The following is a 15,155-nucleotide window of genomic DNA, read 5'->3' as shown; positions in this document are numbered from 1 at the left end:
CTGCTGTAACATATTACTACAAATGTGGGGGCTTAAGACAACAGAAGTTTATTCTCTGAGGCTCCTGGAGGCCAGAAATCTGAAATCAAGGTGAGAGCAGGACCGCTATCCCTCTGGAGGCTCCAGGGGAGAATCTTTCCTTGTCTCTTCCAGCTTCTGGTTACTGCTGGCATTCTTTGACTGCATCACTCCAATCCCTGCCTTCCTGGTCAACATTGCCTTTTCCTCTCTGCCTTTCTTTTGTAAGAATACATGTGATTGCAGCTAGGCCTTACCCTGAAAACCCAGGATAATCTCTTTAACTCACGATCCTTAATGTGTATAGACTCTGTTTCTATATAAGGGGACATCGCCAGGTTCTAATAATTAGAATCTGATATTTTTGGGGGACCATTTTTTAGCCTACCACACAGGGTGATACAGATCCTGTCCTGTCTTTACAAGGCATGGTTCTGGACACTTTACCTTTCAGTTCAATTATGTCGCTCAGTCATGTCTGACTCTTTGCAGCCCCCATGGACTGCAGCATGCCAGGCTTCCCTGTCCATCACCAACTCCCAGAGTTTACTCAAATTCATGTTCATCGAGTCGGTGATGCTATCCAACCATTGCATCCTCTGTTTTTCCCCTACTCCTCCCGCCTTCAATATTTCCCAGCATCAGGATCTTTTCAAATTAGTCAGTTCTTTGCATCAGGTGCCCAAAGTATTGGAGTTTCAGCTTCAGCATCAGTCCTTCCAGTGAATATTCAGGACTGATTTCCTTTAGGATGGACTGGTTAGATCTTCTTGTAGTCCAAGGGACTCTCAAGAGTCTTCTCCAACACCACAGTTCAAAAGCATCAATTCTTTGGCGCTCAGCTTTCTTTATAGTCCAACTCTCACATCCATACACTGGGAAAACCATCGACAACTAAAATTGTCGTTGTTACCCCAGTTTGTCCTTGGAAAACATCTGCCTTATTTTAAGAACCTTCCTCCCTCTGGTTTCCTTGGTGGCTCAGCTGGTAAAGAATCTTCCTGCAATGTGGGAGACCTGGATTAAATTCCTGGGTTGGGAAGATCCTCTGGAGAAGGGAACTGGAGATCCTCTGGAGATCCTCTGGAGAATCCTCTGGAGAAGGGAACTCCAGCGAATTGGATAGGACTGAGCGACTTTGACTTTAACTTTCTCTCTGACAGAAAGGACCGTGGCCATCAAAGTTGGGTGGTTTCTTTAAGGCCTCAGCATTAGACCTTGTTGCTATTTTACAGAGGTCTTTACAAGGTTTTGTTTAATTCCAGGATGCCCTCTAGCACTTTTTCTCAAACTTGCACATTCCCGGCACCTCTAATTCAGTAGGTGGTGCTAGGTCCCGGAATCCAAAAGTTTCAGTGCCTCTCGGGAATTTTATCTGCCAAAATTTAGAAAGATTAATTCCAACAAAGTCCTGAACCAAAACCCTCGAAATAGGGAATTCCCTTTCCCGCCTGCTGGATGTGTCATAGCTACATGACTGAGTTTTTATTAAAAGGGCGGAGGAAAAAAAAGGCAAGCCTGAAAACCGAACAGTCCTATCTGTACAGTATCCACTGAGAGTTCCCTAGAGGGAAAACTTCCAGCTCCGAATTAAGTGGCGATGACGACAGCCTGGATTTGGCAGTCCTACTGCTGTCTTTAGCCCGGGACCTCGTGGGTCTGACTGATCAAGCGCTGGCCACGCCCTCAGCGGGAGCCAGGGCTTTCCTCGCGGAAGCAGCCCCAGGTGTGGTGGCCTCAGGGTATCCCAGCCTTATGGGTGTCCATAAGAAAGGTACAGTTGGGGTGGGCCATTGAGTGGTTTTCAGCGCCACTCCCGCAAGCGACGGCCGCTCCAGAGTGGTGCAGGCAAGGGAAGTGGGGGAGACGTAGGTGTATTTATACTGAGCTGGTTGCCGAGATCACTCTCTGCCGCCGGAGGAGCTGTCCTGAGTTCTCCCGAAAAGGCTAAGAAACCAGCGCCAGTGATTGGCCAGGTGGGGGCAGCCTTGGTGCAGTGGCGGAGCGCACAGAAAATTTTCGGGAGTTGCGAAGTCCCTTCGGGGATGCTAGGCGCAGTTTGGCTCAGCCAGGAGCGATGATGGAGCCTGTTCGGTTCAGCCTTGAGAGGCTGCGGCGCAAAGTCAGGCTTAGCCGGAAGGTGATAGGGGTAAAATGTTCAGGTCAGCCGTGGAGTGATGGGTGGCTAACTGTCGGGTTCAGCTGGGAGTGTCGGGGTGCCGTTGTCAGGCTCAATGGGGATGTGATGGAGGTGCAGAGTCAAGCTCAGCTGAGAGGCGATGGGGGCTCAGGTTAGGCTTAACCCTGGAGGTGATGCGTGCCGCAGCGGGGGGCGCTAGTTGGGAGGGCTGCTCCAGCAACCGGGCGGTCAGGCGCTGTTCTGGGCGCCGCAGCGAGAGGCGCTAAGTGCTGTGTCCGCAGCTGGAGCGAAGCTGGAACAGCGGGCGGAGCCCTGCGCGGCCGCCACCTCCTCCGGCCGCAGGCTCCTCCTCTCCCCCCGCCTTCTTCGTCTAGCCCGCCCGCGCGCCCAATCCGTAGCCTTCGGCCCCGCAGAGCCGGGCTGCTTGTCTGGCCGGCGGAGGCTGAGCGCGACTTGAGCGAGCCGCGGCGCCCGCCGACCAGGGACGAGCCCGACTCCCGGGACCCCGCTCTGCCCCCGAGCGGCCGCCTTCTCCCTGTTGTCGCGGGGACGCTGCGGCCCGAGCCACGATTCTCCTCCTCTTCCTCCCGAAGGGGAAGGGACGGCGAAAGCGGAGCGGCTGAGCTGGAGAGAGCGAGCCGAGGCCCTTGCCCCGGAGGCTCGGGACTGGAGGAGGAGGAGGCGGAGGCGGAGGGAAGTGCGCGTCACTCCCGGGAGGAGAGTATTTCACCTCCAGGCAGAGGCTGCGGCTGCCAGTTGCGTAAAAGCAGCAGCGGCGGCGGCGGCGGCGGCGGGCTCCGGGGCTGGAGGGGCTCCCTGGCCATGGAGGGAAGATCCGGACCTGGGGACGCCAGGAGCTCTGCTCAGTCTCTTTGGACTGCTGTGTAGGCACCTGAATTAGCCAGCGCTAAGCGGGGGAGGGGAAGGTAAGAAGCAACTGGGTCACCAGCCCCCTCTCCTGCCCGGTCTCCCTTGCTCCCCGCTGGGGGCCACCGCCAGGACGCGGACGGGGGTCCTCCGGTCCTTCCTGGCTCCCGGGAGTCGCATCTGGGCCTTTCTGTTGAAGCGGCAAACATCCTCCCGCCCCCCAACAGCACCCTCCCGCCCTGCCCCCGCGCACCGCCTTTCCCCTCTTTGGATTAGGAGTAACAAGGCTCCCCAGACTAAGTCCTCTCCATAAGAAAGGGTCTTTGGGAACCGAGTCTTGATTTCTTTCTCTGCCTTTCTCTTTTCATTACTTTTACGGGGAAGGAAACAATGGACCTTTGAAAGTCGGTGTGAACAGCCTTAAACTTTTTGGAGAGGGCTGGTTTGGGGGAATAAACCCCACAGGAAGCCGACTACAGTGAAAGGTTGGTGGAATGTGCATTGCAGACTTTCGGCTTCAGTGCGCGCGCGCGTACTCGTTTGGGGTGATCTTTGTCTCTATTCCCGTTGGGTTGGTTCCCACCCCCATTGTCCCCCACCCCAGTTTCTGTTAGTTATGGTGGGGCGACTCTTTAAGATCTCCGTGCAGCTTTCTTTAAAGCTGGGGAAAGGCTTAGCACTGGATCCTCCACTTCTGGCTTTCCTCTGCAAAGTTGGGAGGTCTTGGCAAAAGAAGGGGGTCTGGTTCTGCGAGGACCCCTGAGTGCTGGTTAATGCTGATTGCTACACTCCTTGCAATAAAATTAAGGTTCTGACGTCCCTGGATGCTCTCTGCTGAGGGTTGATTTGTGTCACCAGAGTTCCCGTGGAGCGGAAGCCACTCACTTAAATTCTCCGCATTAGGTTAGGAAAACAGACTTTGATATATGTCTCCTTTCATCAGCACTAGGGGTTACGAATAGAGTGCTTCATAATTTTAAGAACTTTCATTCTGCACAGGAGCCACTCACTGGTTTGTATTCACTCCCTTCTTAAGTGTGATTGTGATGTGATGTTGCATAATTTCATGTGTTGAGAGTGTGCAGATGCTATCTTCTGTAGCTCTTCCCAGAACAAAGTGAGAATGATTTAGAGGAAGGGGGATGAAGGGAACCTGAGCTGAGGGAGGACTGAATCCTCAAAACAGCCTGCTCACCTGTTGGAAACGTCTCTGTTTTTAAAACCAATACATTTAAAATATTAGATTTATGGTTCTTTAGTTGGCTAGAATGGAGCTATTAATGTTTGTTTGACCCTTGAAGGAAGCTTGCTATTTTCAGAATTGGTCAGGCATCACACTTTGGTTGTGTCTTTGATTAGCTACTCAAAGTTCCAAAAGAGTTTGCATTTCTGGGCGAAATAGAAGATAGTGCACTTCTGCTTAGTATGGGCTTCCTTTAGTAAGAGCTTCCCTTGTGGCTCTGCTGGTAAAGAATCCACCTGTAATGTGGGAGACCTGGGTTCGATCCCTGGGTTGGGAAGATCCCTGGAGAAGGGAAAGGCTCAGCTGGTAAAGAATCCACCTGTGATGCGCGAGACCTGGGTTCGTTCCCTGGGTTGGGAAGATCCCCTGGAGAAGGGAAAGGTTACCCACTCCAGTATTCTGGCCTGGAGAATTCCGTGGACTTTATAGTCCATGGGGTCGCAAAGAGTCAGACACAACTGAGCGACTTTCACTCACTCACTCACTCATTTTCTTAGTAAATGTTGGGTAGCGCCTTCTGGTGCTTTATCCTGTGCAATAAAATCACACCTCTCAACTTTTTGCCTGTCTGCGCTGCAGGTTGTGTGTGTGTGTATGTAACTTAAAGTCTTGTAGTTTTTTCAGTTCAGTCCCCTTGATGCTGTTTTACCTGAATGTGTTTAGAGATCCAGAAAAGTAATGTTAAAAGTGAATTCTGAGTCATCACCTGTTTCTCTTTAACAGTCTGTGAATGAGCAGGCAGGCTGAGGACTGGGCACTGTGTATGTGGACAGGAAATTTGAATCAATAAATTCTTCCATGGTACTTGTTTAGATTTCCTTTGTCACAGCTAATTGTCTGAGTAAAGTCTCTTTTCTTGATCTGGCTGATAACCAACCCTTCAAATTTTCAAAAGTCTCAGGTTTCACAACAGGAAATAAGAATGGGACAACACCTTATTCATGTTCCAATAGACATAATCGAGCCTGTTCTCAAACAGCTATGTTTGAAATGAAAAGGAAGCAAAGCAAGAGAGTGAGGCAGGCTTGTGGGCAATTTCTGAAGTTGAAAAGTTACTACTTCTAGCTAGGTGCCTCTGGGCAGGTTTCTGCAATTGAGAATGATGAACCAGATGTTGGGTAAGAAAACTTAAATTTTCATTATCAAATTAACAGTTTTAGACTCACAGGAGATGCTGTATGTAAATGCATACCTTGTAAAGTGCTGTAAAATATTTAAAAGTATTGCATCATCCTCCATCCACCACCCACCATCCCTTCAGCTAACAATTGTTAACCACCTATTGTGTGTCAGGCTGTCTGGAAGCAATCTGATTGCCCACTCTTCTTTTTGGTAGAGAGAGGGAGTTAGATGAAATGGTTGAAATTTGAGAGGTCACAAGGAGCAAAGATAGTCTGTGGTGGCCTCCATCTATAAAGAAAGATAAAACAATCTCTGCTATTGAAGAAATGAGTCTATTCAGGGGCAAAAGGAAGTGAACAATTAGAAGGCCCAGTAAGTGGAGAATCATGCATAGAATGCTTTAGGAACCCAGAGGAGGATCCAATCAGGAATGGGAGGGGGAAGCAATTTAGTGAAAATATAAAATTTGCCAAATCAGACAAAATAGTAGGGGCTGGAAACTGATGTTAGAGTACCATTTTGAAATAGAAAGATTGGAGGACTTGAAGTCAGAACTGAGTTGAAAACAAGGCTCTGACAGTTGACCGTTTGCTTATCGGGCAAATCCGCTGATTCTTCACATAATTGTTTCTTCATCTGTAAAAGGACTTTATGGAATTCTTTGAGGATTAACTTTGATTTAATTTGCTATATATATGATAAAGTACCGTATCAGTCAGTTCAGTTCAGCCGCTCCAGTGCTATTTGGTACGTTCAAAATATGTTCTTTTTGTAACAGCTGTAAATAGATCCAGTTTATATCTTAGTGTAATTGGTCTCAGTCACAGATGTCTGTTTTATTGGCCCTTTCCTGAGGGATCTGAATCCCATCTTGAGTATAAGTCTTCGGCTGTTGTCATATGGTGAAGCTCAGTTGTTCCCACCATCTTCATCTCAGCCCTAGGAAATCTTTTCATTTCGTTTGGGTTGTGAACACTAATTAGACGTATGGGCTGTCTAGTACAGTACATCAAATGAGAGGGGCTTGTGTGGGTGTGTACTGTAACTTCTGTGCTCTCCTTCCTGCCTCCCAAGCCAGGCTTGTTCTTCTGCTTTTCTTGATCCTAACAAAAAGCTATGCATCTGTGTTTCTGAGACCATGAAAATCACCCTTAATAGTTTTCTCCATTTGTAAAGAGGTATAATTTTCAACTACCCTGTTAAAGAAAGGCTGTGCTCTCAATAGCAACAGCTGCTGTCTAGGTGAAACTTGAATCTGTAAACAGTACTTGCTTTAATACATGTGACTTAATTCTCCACTTGAAATAGACTTAAGCTCATCTGACATTTTAATAAATTGCCTTTGATAGAAATCCATACTCAGATATTTAAAACTGCCATGTTACAAGTGACTTTTTAGGGGGAAGGGTGGCATGACTATAAATCAGTTTTCAGGACAGTTACATGCTGAGTCTTGACATGCAGATTAATGGGCTTCAAAAATAATATTAAAATGAGGAAGTTGAGACCCACAGAGGCTCACTAATTAGGTAAAGTCATGTAGTAAATTAATGGCTGAGTGGGGACAAGAACCCCTTTGTCCCTATTTTCAGCCAGCAATTTTTCTTTTTCTCCAATATACTCTAATATGCTCCTGTTTGGTTTTGTTAGAACTTAGTTATTTTAATGTTTTAATAGTGAAATAACTTGCATTTGGGCTTAGAAACCCATTGCACCCAAGTTTAAGGCAGACACTATACCTTCTATTTCATTTGCGAGAATCTAGATGTGGTATGGTGCATAGAGGGGGTGAAGCTACTTGTAATAAATTTGTCAAATAAGGAACTAAGTGTAAAAATAGTGTTAACTTTACTTGCATTTTCCATAAATAGTATACCAGCTTAAAGTATTGTTGAAGTGCACATTTTTAAAAAGAAGCAAGTTCCTGGGAACATTATTCAGATTTGTGTTTGAATCATATGATAAAAACATGTTAGAAATAGGTTTGCATGTTCTTTTGTTTTCCCTTTCTTGCTTTGAGAAGACTTTAATGCTGCTTGTTGGAAACTATGTTCAGCAAATATCTGATTACATCCTAAGATGTACAAGGCACTGGCAAGTTGCTGTGAATGATGCAGAGATGTATGAGGCATAGGGTCTTTATTAAAATGTCTCTTTACAAAAAGTGAAACAGACTCGAAGCTGTGTATGACCTGAAACATAGAATCCCTATCTCCCAACAAATGAGTCCTTTGATCTAGTAGGCAAATCTGCTCTGAAATTATTATTAGACTAATCAGGCTTATAACAAGATATTTCTTTTCATTACATGATGACAAGTGATTAATCTTTTACATTTATTTTATCAGTGCTTCATCTTCATTTGGACTACAAATAAAAACTTGGCAGAATTTGATGAGATTTTGTATTATGAAAAGTTTGCCTAGGAGAGCTTGTGGTGATCTTAGCTTTGCTTTGCTTACTCGATCAATCATGTCCAACTCTTTGCGGCCCCATGGACTGTAGCCCGCCAGGTTCTTCTTGACTTTGACATTGCATTTAGAAGTGTGACTGGAAGGAACGTTGTTGTTGCCTGAAAATGTTGCAGTTTGAGACAATCCATATGGAGCAACCAAGAAAAGAATTGTCCTCACTGACTCTGAGTTTGATGTAACTATTAGAACATATGCGTATTCTCCACAAACTAGATGTCCTAGTCATGTCTGAATACTAAGTGTCTCTGAAGAATAAAATTATTATTGATTTGGGGGCTCTTGCCTAATTACTGGTTTATAACTTAAGACTACAAGCCTTCTCTTATCATAATGGCCTCTGTTTATAGCGACTCATTTTCCTGAAGAATAAATGAGCTTTTCTTTTTTAAACACACAACAAAGTTAGAAAATTCATTTTAATATTTTAGGGATTGGAAAAATTAAGTGTAGCATAAGGACAAATAAATGCCTGATTCCTGTTTCAGAAGGAATGAAAAAAATGAGTCATTAAAAAAAATGTGGCTTAAAAAAAAAACAACCCACACATATAACATCATTTTTGCTTCCCCGGTGGCTCAGTGGTAAAGAATCTGCCTGCAATGCAAGAGACCTATCTCTGGGTTGGGAGGACGCCCTGGAGGAGGGCATGGCAAGTATTCCTGCCTGGAGAATCCCATGGACAGAGGAGCCTGGTGGGCTACAGTCCATGGGGTCACAAAGAGTCAGACACAACTGAACATACACACATGAAGATTTAAAAAATATTGTATTTCATTAATGCAAAGGTGTGGCTTTAATTGTTTATTGGTGCTTAGTCACAGCCATCCCCTAACCATCCAGTGTCATACAATGAAGTGCCAGTGATGCTGAGAAGCTAGCAGTTTGCCTGGCAGAGGGCTGTGTATGAAGATACAGGTGAAAAGGCCAAATAGAGGTGAATCGTCTTCTCTGCATGATTAATGACATCTTTCGATGGATGTTAGTTGCTGTTTTCCCAAGTGCCTGCTGGTTTAGACACTGTCTGTCCTTACGATATGGCCACCCTTGACAATATATGGTCAGTTCTTGGATAACCTTCCCCAGCTGCCTGGTTGCCATGTCATCTGAGCTTGGCCTTAGCTTTAAAGTATTTCTTCTAGCCTAAAGTATTTCTTGTTTGTGGCACGTGAGCCCATCACTCAGCCCCCGTTTGCCTTCTTCCGCTGGCTGTAGTCTGTCCCTGTTCAGCCATGCAGAGTCCAATCTCTGCTCTAGTTCTGAGTAATTGCTCGTTCAGTGGAGGGCCTACCTTTTGACTCTCTGATACTCTTGAATTCAAATGTCAAAGAGACTGTGGAGGAGGTGTAATATGGTCCCTATAGTTTTCACAAGCCTAGTTTTTACAAGCCCTAGGAGGACAGGGGCTGTAATTCTTTTGTATTAATATTTTGGCCAGAAACTCACCCGTGGATGACACCCACCAGCCAGCCTTTCAGAGAATACCAAAGACCTCATGAGTTCGTTGTTTTCTCCCTATATTGGTTATTGCCGGACAATGTGTTGTCATTTTAAGGGCAAAATTTAGTGGTAAATTTTAGTTCACACATTCAAAGGAAGCTATTAGTAGTAGTCTGATGGTATACATTTGTGTAAGTTTGGAATTAAATAGAACCAGGCTATCACCTCTTTAGACACACCAGCCCAGTGTCTTTGGCTCAATGTGTATTGTTATTACTTGTTTACCTGTGTCGGCCCCAACCCCCGCCTCCAACACTAGACTTTGAGCTCCTTTAAGGTAGAGTTATGTGTATTTTTTGTATTACTGGGTCCTAACATTCACAAAATGTTTGTCTCATAAGTGATGCCCAAGTCTGTACACATTCTGTTTGATAAGGCTTTTCTCTTAGATATACTGTGTTAAAAATAGACTATGTTGTATAGGTAAAAAGATTACTCATTTGGATTATGGTCCTAGCCCTATCATTAATAGAAAATTTGCTTTGTTGCTGAATTGAATAGCCTGGATCACTTCCGTCTGGTCATCGCATTATTCATCTGGAATATTTCTTAGTTTGAAAGGCATGTCAAAACATACTTGTTACATATTTCCTACTGTCATTGCATTTTGATGTCTGTCACTGGATTATAAACTTTTGGTACAGTTATGCTTATTTATCAACCACATCTCTATTGTCTTTTCTTTTTTCCCACCTTTCAACATTCTACCACCACGACTTTCTTGAATTTTTCTTCTGGAAGAGCATCTTAAAGCTTCGTCCCTGCAGCCCACAGGCAGCTCTGTCCTTTGCTGTGATCTTAATTAAATCGGCCTCCCTCGGGTCAGGCTTAGGCTTTGGTTCTTTCTTTCAAAGGCCAGCTGCAAGGCTGATGACATGCCCGCGCCTGCCATTGTGTGCCTCTGCACGGCCATCCTTCACTGTCTGCAGGTTGGGAGTCTCCACAGGAGTGAAGGGGGATGGTCTAAAGACTTGAGAGGGAGGAGAAGAAAAGAGAACAGCTTTTCAGGAGAAAGAATTAAGGAGAAGGAGGAATCTGAGAAATAATAAGCAGAAGAAAGGAGACAGAAGTGAGGAGCGGAGGACTGGTAGGTAAAATGACCCTCTCATTCTGTCTTCAATTTTCCAAGTTGAAAAATAGTCATCCTCTAGTTTTATCCTTTAGTTTTTTCTTTTTTTGCTTTCAACCAGAGGCCTACGTACTTTACTTTTTTTTTTTAATTTTATTTTTGATGAGGCGAGGAATGTTCACTATTCCTCAGTTGTCACCCTTTCTTCCGCCTGAGTATGTAAATCTGTATTTTTGCTCCCTTTGCTTCTCTTTTGTTTCCTGGGATAATGTTCTCCAGCCTTTTCACTCTATCAGCCATCTTGGCTTTAGGGTCAAGCTTGCTTTTCATGGATAGGCTAACAGATTTGAAGAAAGACAGGATTAATGAGTATATTTGGTGGCAGACAAGTCAGACATCTGCCTCCTATGTTTTGCATAAATGAGAGGAATGAAATAATGAATTAAACTATTTCTTAAAGGTCACTCACTCAACTCAGCTTTAGAGTGGGAAAGTGTTCACTGGGTTTACTTTGGGCATTAGATAGTATAAATACTCTTTGTTTTGAGAGATCCATATTTTAACAAGAGATTCCAATAGAATTTGCCAAGGATATATGGACATTTCGGTGCAATTGTTAACTAATTAGCTAATCGGAAATCCTTAAGTACAGGCCCCATAAGCATGTATTGTTTTCTTGTTTTCCATGTAAGCAAACTCTTGGTATTTGTAGTTAATTTTTCTTTGCCAGGGATTTACTGTTTCCTGACTACAGTTTTCTGACAAAGAGAGTATAGGTTAAATGAAAAGTACATTTCTAAGCAGGGAAAAAAACGTCTTCTAACTTTAAGTAATAATTATTCCAACGCAAACGCTTAGTGGCAAGACATTTTTTAAAGTAAATTTAGTCTTTTTAGGACTATACATTTGAAATATTCCATATGATTTCTCTGTATTGTTGTTTAATAGAGTTAGTGTATATTAAGAGAGTTATTTCCCTTTGAGGGGAGAGATGTGAGCAATATAGGATGCCAAACTAGAAGGCAAGAGTCTATTGATATTTATACATAATAGTAGGTTAACTTTTGAGTATATCATTCATCATATGTGTCTATATTGACCAAGTGGAGAAAGAATAGGATTAAAGAGCCTCAGTCCCTGATCCTTTCACTTCATAGGAAGCTGTTTATCATTAAGGTTTAGTGCATTCCCCTTCTACTTCTGAACCTTGATTTGGGTAATTAGCAAAATGAACAGGAACCAGTGCAGGTAAACCAACTGCACAGTGTCTTGTTTCTTGGGAATGTACTGGGTGATGGTGACTCATCCTGCTTTTGGGAGATGAAGGAAAAAGACAGAAGGGCTGTGACAAGTGCTGGGCAGTAAGGCAGAATGTGAATGTGACGGAGTGAAGGCACTGTTCTGTTTGGACATCTCAGGGTATTCAGTTCTTTTAGATTCTGCTTACATAAAACCAAGCAGATCTCTGAATGAAAGTGAACTTAATTTTTTCCCAACTTCTGTCTATTTTCTCTCAAATAGTTGTAGGAATAGACCTAGCATTTATGCTGAATTCCTTTGCAGTGTTCGCTGTAGAAAAGTATATTTTATCTTGTGTGCTCTGATAATAGACTATGAAATAAAGTATATTCTGCTAAACTATGTAGAAGAGAATTCCGCCTTCTGAAACTCTCTTTGCTTTATTCTTTGCATTTGAAAATCTTTGTACGAGAATATTGATAACACTTAAATATTTGACAATATGTGAAATTAAAGATCCTGAAAGTCAGCTTTGTGAAGTTTGTTTCTTACTGAATAGTTTTTGTATGATTGAGGTATTGAGCTCATTGTTTATCAGTGATATAACCTGAGTCTAAAACAAAACTAGATGAAATGTCCTACTTTTCCCACACAAAGCCCAAACCTGAAAATCACCTTGATGTTATTCTTTTTTGTCCTTTTCCTATAAATAGGAGATTGGAAGTTAGAACTATTAATTGAAAGCTCAAAGCCATTAAGAGACAGTTAAGAATTTTATTAGGTCATGATCTGTTGTTGTTCAGTCGCCCAGTCGTGTCCAACTCTCTGCGACCCCATGGACTGCAGGACGCCAGGCCTCCCTGTCCCTCCCCATCTCCGGTAGTTTGCCCAAGTTCATGTCCATTGCATCAGTGATGCTATCCAGCCATCTCATCTTCTGTCACCCTCTTCTTCTTTTCCATTATCAGGGTCATTCCCCGTCATTACTAGTAATGATAAACAAAGTTATCATTTGTTTTCATGATACTTTATGAACACCTCTTTTTCCTGGCGTGTTTTACTTTTACTTTTTGCTGTGACTGAGCCTATCAGTCAATGTGTTACAAAGACGTACTAAGATAGTAATAAAAGGAAAAGTTTCCTTAACCAGATTTTGGCCAGTTGTACTGAAACTGTTGGAAAGTAGACACACTTGTAAAACTGACCTTTAGCTTGGATACTGTTTCACGAGTTATGTCCTTACTCCAAGAAAGATATGCTTGAGGAGATCATGCCAGCTTCTTGACTGTTCCTACAAGCCTGAATTTTCCATTCAAAAATAAGCTTTCATGTCAAGTGTAGGCAGGATTTAGGAGAGCTTAAATCAGTCAAAAGTGCTGCATTTTCATTAGGAGTTGAGTATGTTGGGGCTAAGGGCTTCTCAAGTGGTGCTGGTGATTAAGAACACACCTGCCAATGCAGGAGACTTAAGAGACTCATGTTTGATCCCTGGGAGGGGAAGATCACTTGGAGGAGGGCGTGGCAACCCACTGCAGCATTCTTGTCTGGAGAATCCCAAGGACAGAGGAGGCTGGTGGGCTACAGTCCATAAGGTTCCCAGAGTCAGATGACCCAAGCAACTTAGCACACATGCACATATGATGAGGCCAATATGTATGGCATAGCAGTGGACTTTCGGACGCTCTCAGCATTGGGTTGGAGGGGCTGGATGATTTTGCTGACTATGGGGCAGCTGTACTCAACCACTGAGTGATGAGCACTTGTGGGAGGCAATTGGTCTTCTGTATTAACAGCTCAGCAGTGGAAAGAAAATGAAAACTCAACCTTTTTAAAGGAATTTTCAATTAATTGCTGCTATCTCTGTATTGAGAAGATTTTTCCTCTGATAAAAGTTTTACTTGCTGTCAGCATAACAATATAAAGTGAAATGGAACATTTCCTTTTTCCTAAGTACCTACTGCATTTTATAGTGTGTGGTTAAAATTTACAAAATATTGTGAAAGGTTGAGCTTGTCTAGATAGTTTGCTGCTCTTTATCTTTAGAATTACTATTTGCATTTGTTAATAATACCTTTTAGTCACACACTGGGTTGCATATTAGGGTTGCATTTTATAAAAATTAATGTGCTGACTTTTTTGCTTGAAATGTTCTCAGCTTTCTCTAAATTAGGGCAACTAATACAGAGATTAGACAAATTTCCTAGAGCCTCAAGGATGTTGAAAAAGGAGTAGATGGGAAATTCCAATCTGTGTGTATGTGTATAAGTGTGTGTGTGTGTGTGTGTGCGTGCGCGCGCGCACGAGTGTGAGAGAGAGAGAGAGAGAGAGAGAGAGAGGAAAACTTTTAAGTTCTAAGTTCAGTAAGCACTTGAGTCCCTACTGTGTGTAAGCTCCCATGAGAATGCCAAGAAGAGTAAGATGTTGTACCTGCTCTTAAGAGGCTTCTAGTCAACTGCAGGAGAGGGATATGTAGTTATATCAATTGAAACGTAAGATAGAAAGCAAGGTGATTCAACAAGAGTTTTAAACAGAGTACCGGGAAGAACAGGCAGGGAGCTTATTGTGGCATCCTGAGAAGGTGTCATGGATGAAATAGCACAATGTTTGAAAATTTTATAGGGGAATATTTCAAGTTTCTTAACATCATGCACCTTTTTAATAAATCATATAAGCCCAAAACTATGATCTCCTTTAATGTTATTGAAATTTCAAAATAAATTAATTACTTTCTGAGATTATTTTAACTTATAACTAAATAAATTAATTGAATGCTCTTACCAACTGCATAAGCCCCTCCCACAGTTTCTGTTTGAGGGTATACTTTTTGTACAAGAGAGGAATTTTATTTAAAATAATAGCAAATTTTTAAGATTTTTGTGTATGTGTGTGTGTGTGTGTGTGAGGGCAACTGAGAATTTGACAGAAGTACTAGGTTTTAAAATGCTTCCCTTTTTTCTCAGCGTTTACAAATTTTTAAGTTGATATGATTTTTTTCATATTTTTAATAATTTCTTTCGTTATCTACTTTAAAGTTTGCCTAAATCCCCTGTGCCGATTTTTAATTGCGTGATTTTATTTTTAATTAATTATTACCAAGCTTTTTGGGCTACTAAGTTTTTTAATCATCCAGGAAATAAATACTCACAAGATAATTCTTCCAAGGAACATCTAAATACCAAAAATTATGCTCCAAACCCTTTTTAGAGTGTATTTCCAAATTTGATATGAATGACTTGGATTATTACTCACTATGGATTGTCTACATTTAGAGGTTTAGCACCGTCTGTAATAACTCTTAAAATCTTGGTGTGTTCCTTCTGTATTCTGTGTGCTTTCCACTAGAAATACAGTCCTTTTAAAAATGACAGGTGGTATAAACAAATGAACAGTGTATTAAGTAGAAATTTCAGTCTGTAGTAAAAATTTTAAAATGACACCTAATGCTCACTTTGAATAAAGCTTGAAAGACTGGGGGAAAGTCTTCAT

At 42.7% G+C, this 15,155-nt stretch overlaps 1 protein-coding gene across 2 annotated transcripts in view; it reads left to right on the top strand.

The window, feature by feature from the left end:
- The first annotated feature begins 1,774 nt into the window (after positions 1-1,774).
- The window catches only part of CEMIP2 (cell migration inducing hyaluronidase 2), a 76,605-nt gene continuing 63,224 nt past the window's right edge, over positions 1,775-15,155 (top strand). The window contains exon 1 of one of the 2 annotated variants that reach the window (XM_065907738.1): positions 1,775-1,792. The gene's annotated coding sequence lies outside the window, so the exon portion shown is untranslated. Of the gene's footprint in view, positions 1,793-2,850; positions 3,085-15,155 lie in introns of those variants that run through there. The other variant, XM_065907737.1, reaches the window with a different exon arrangement.

Source organism: Muntiacus reevesi, chromosome 17 (assembly GCF_963930625.1).
Source record: "Muntiacus reevesi chromosome 17, mMunRee1.1, whole genome shotgun sequence".
NCBI classification, from domain to species: Eukaryota; Metazoa; Chordata; class Mammalia; order Artiodactyla; family Cervidae; genus Muntiacus; species Muntiacus reevesi.
Note: the sequence above shows the minus strand (reverse complement) of the source record. Positions and strands in the feature narration are given on the sequence as shown.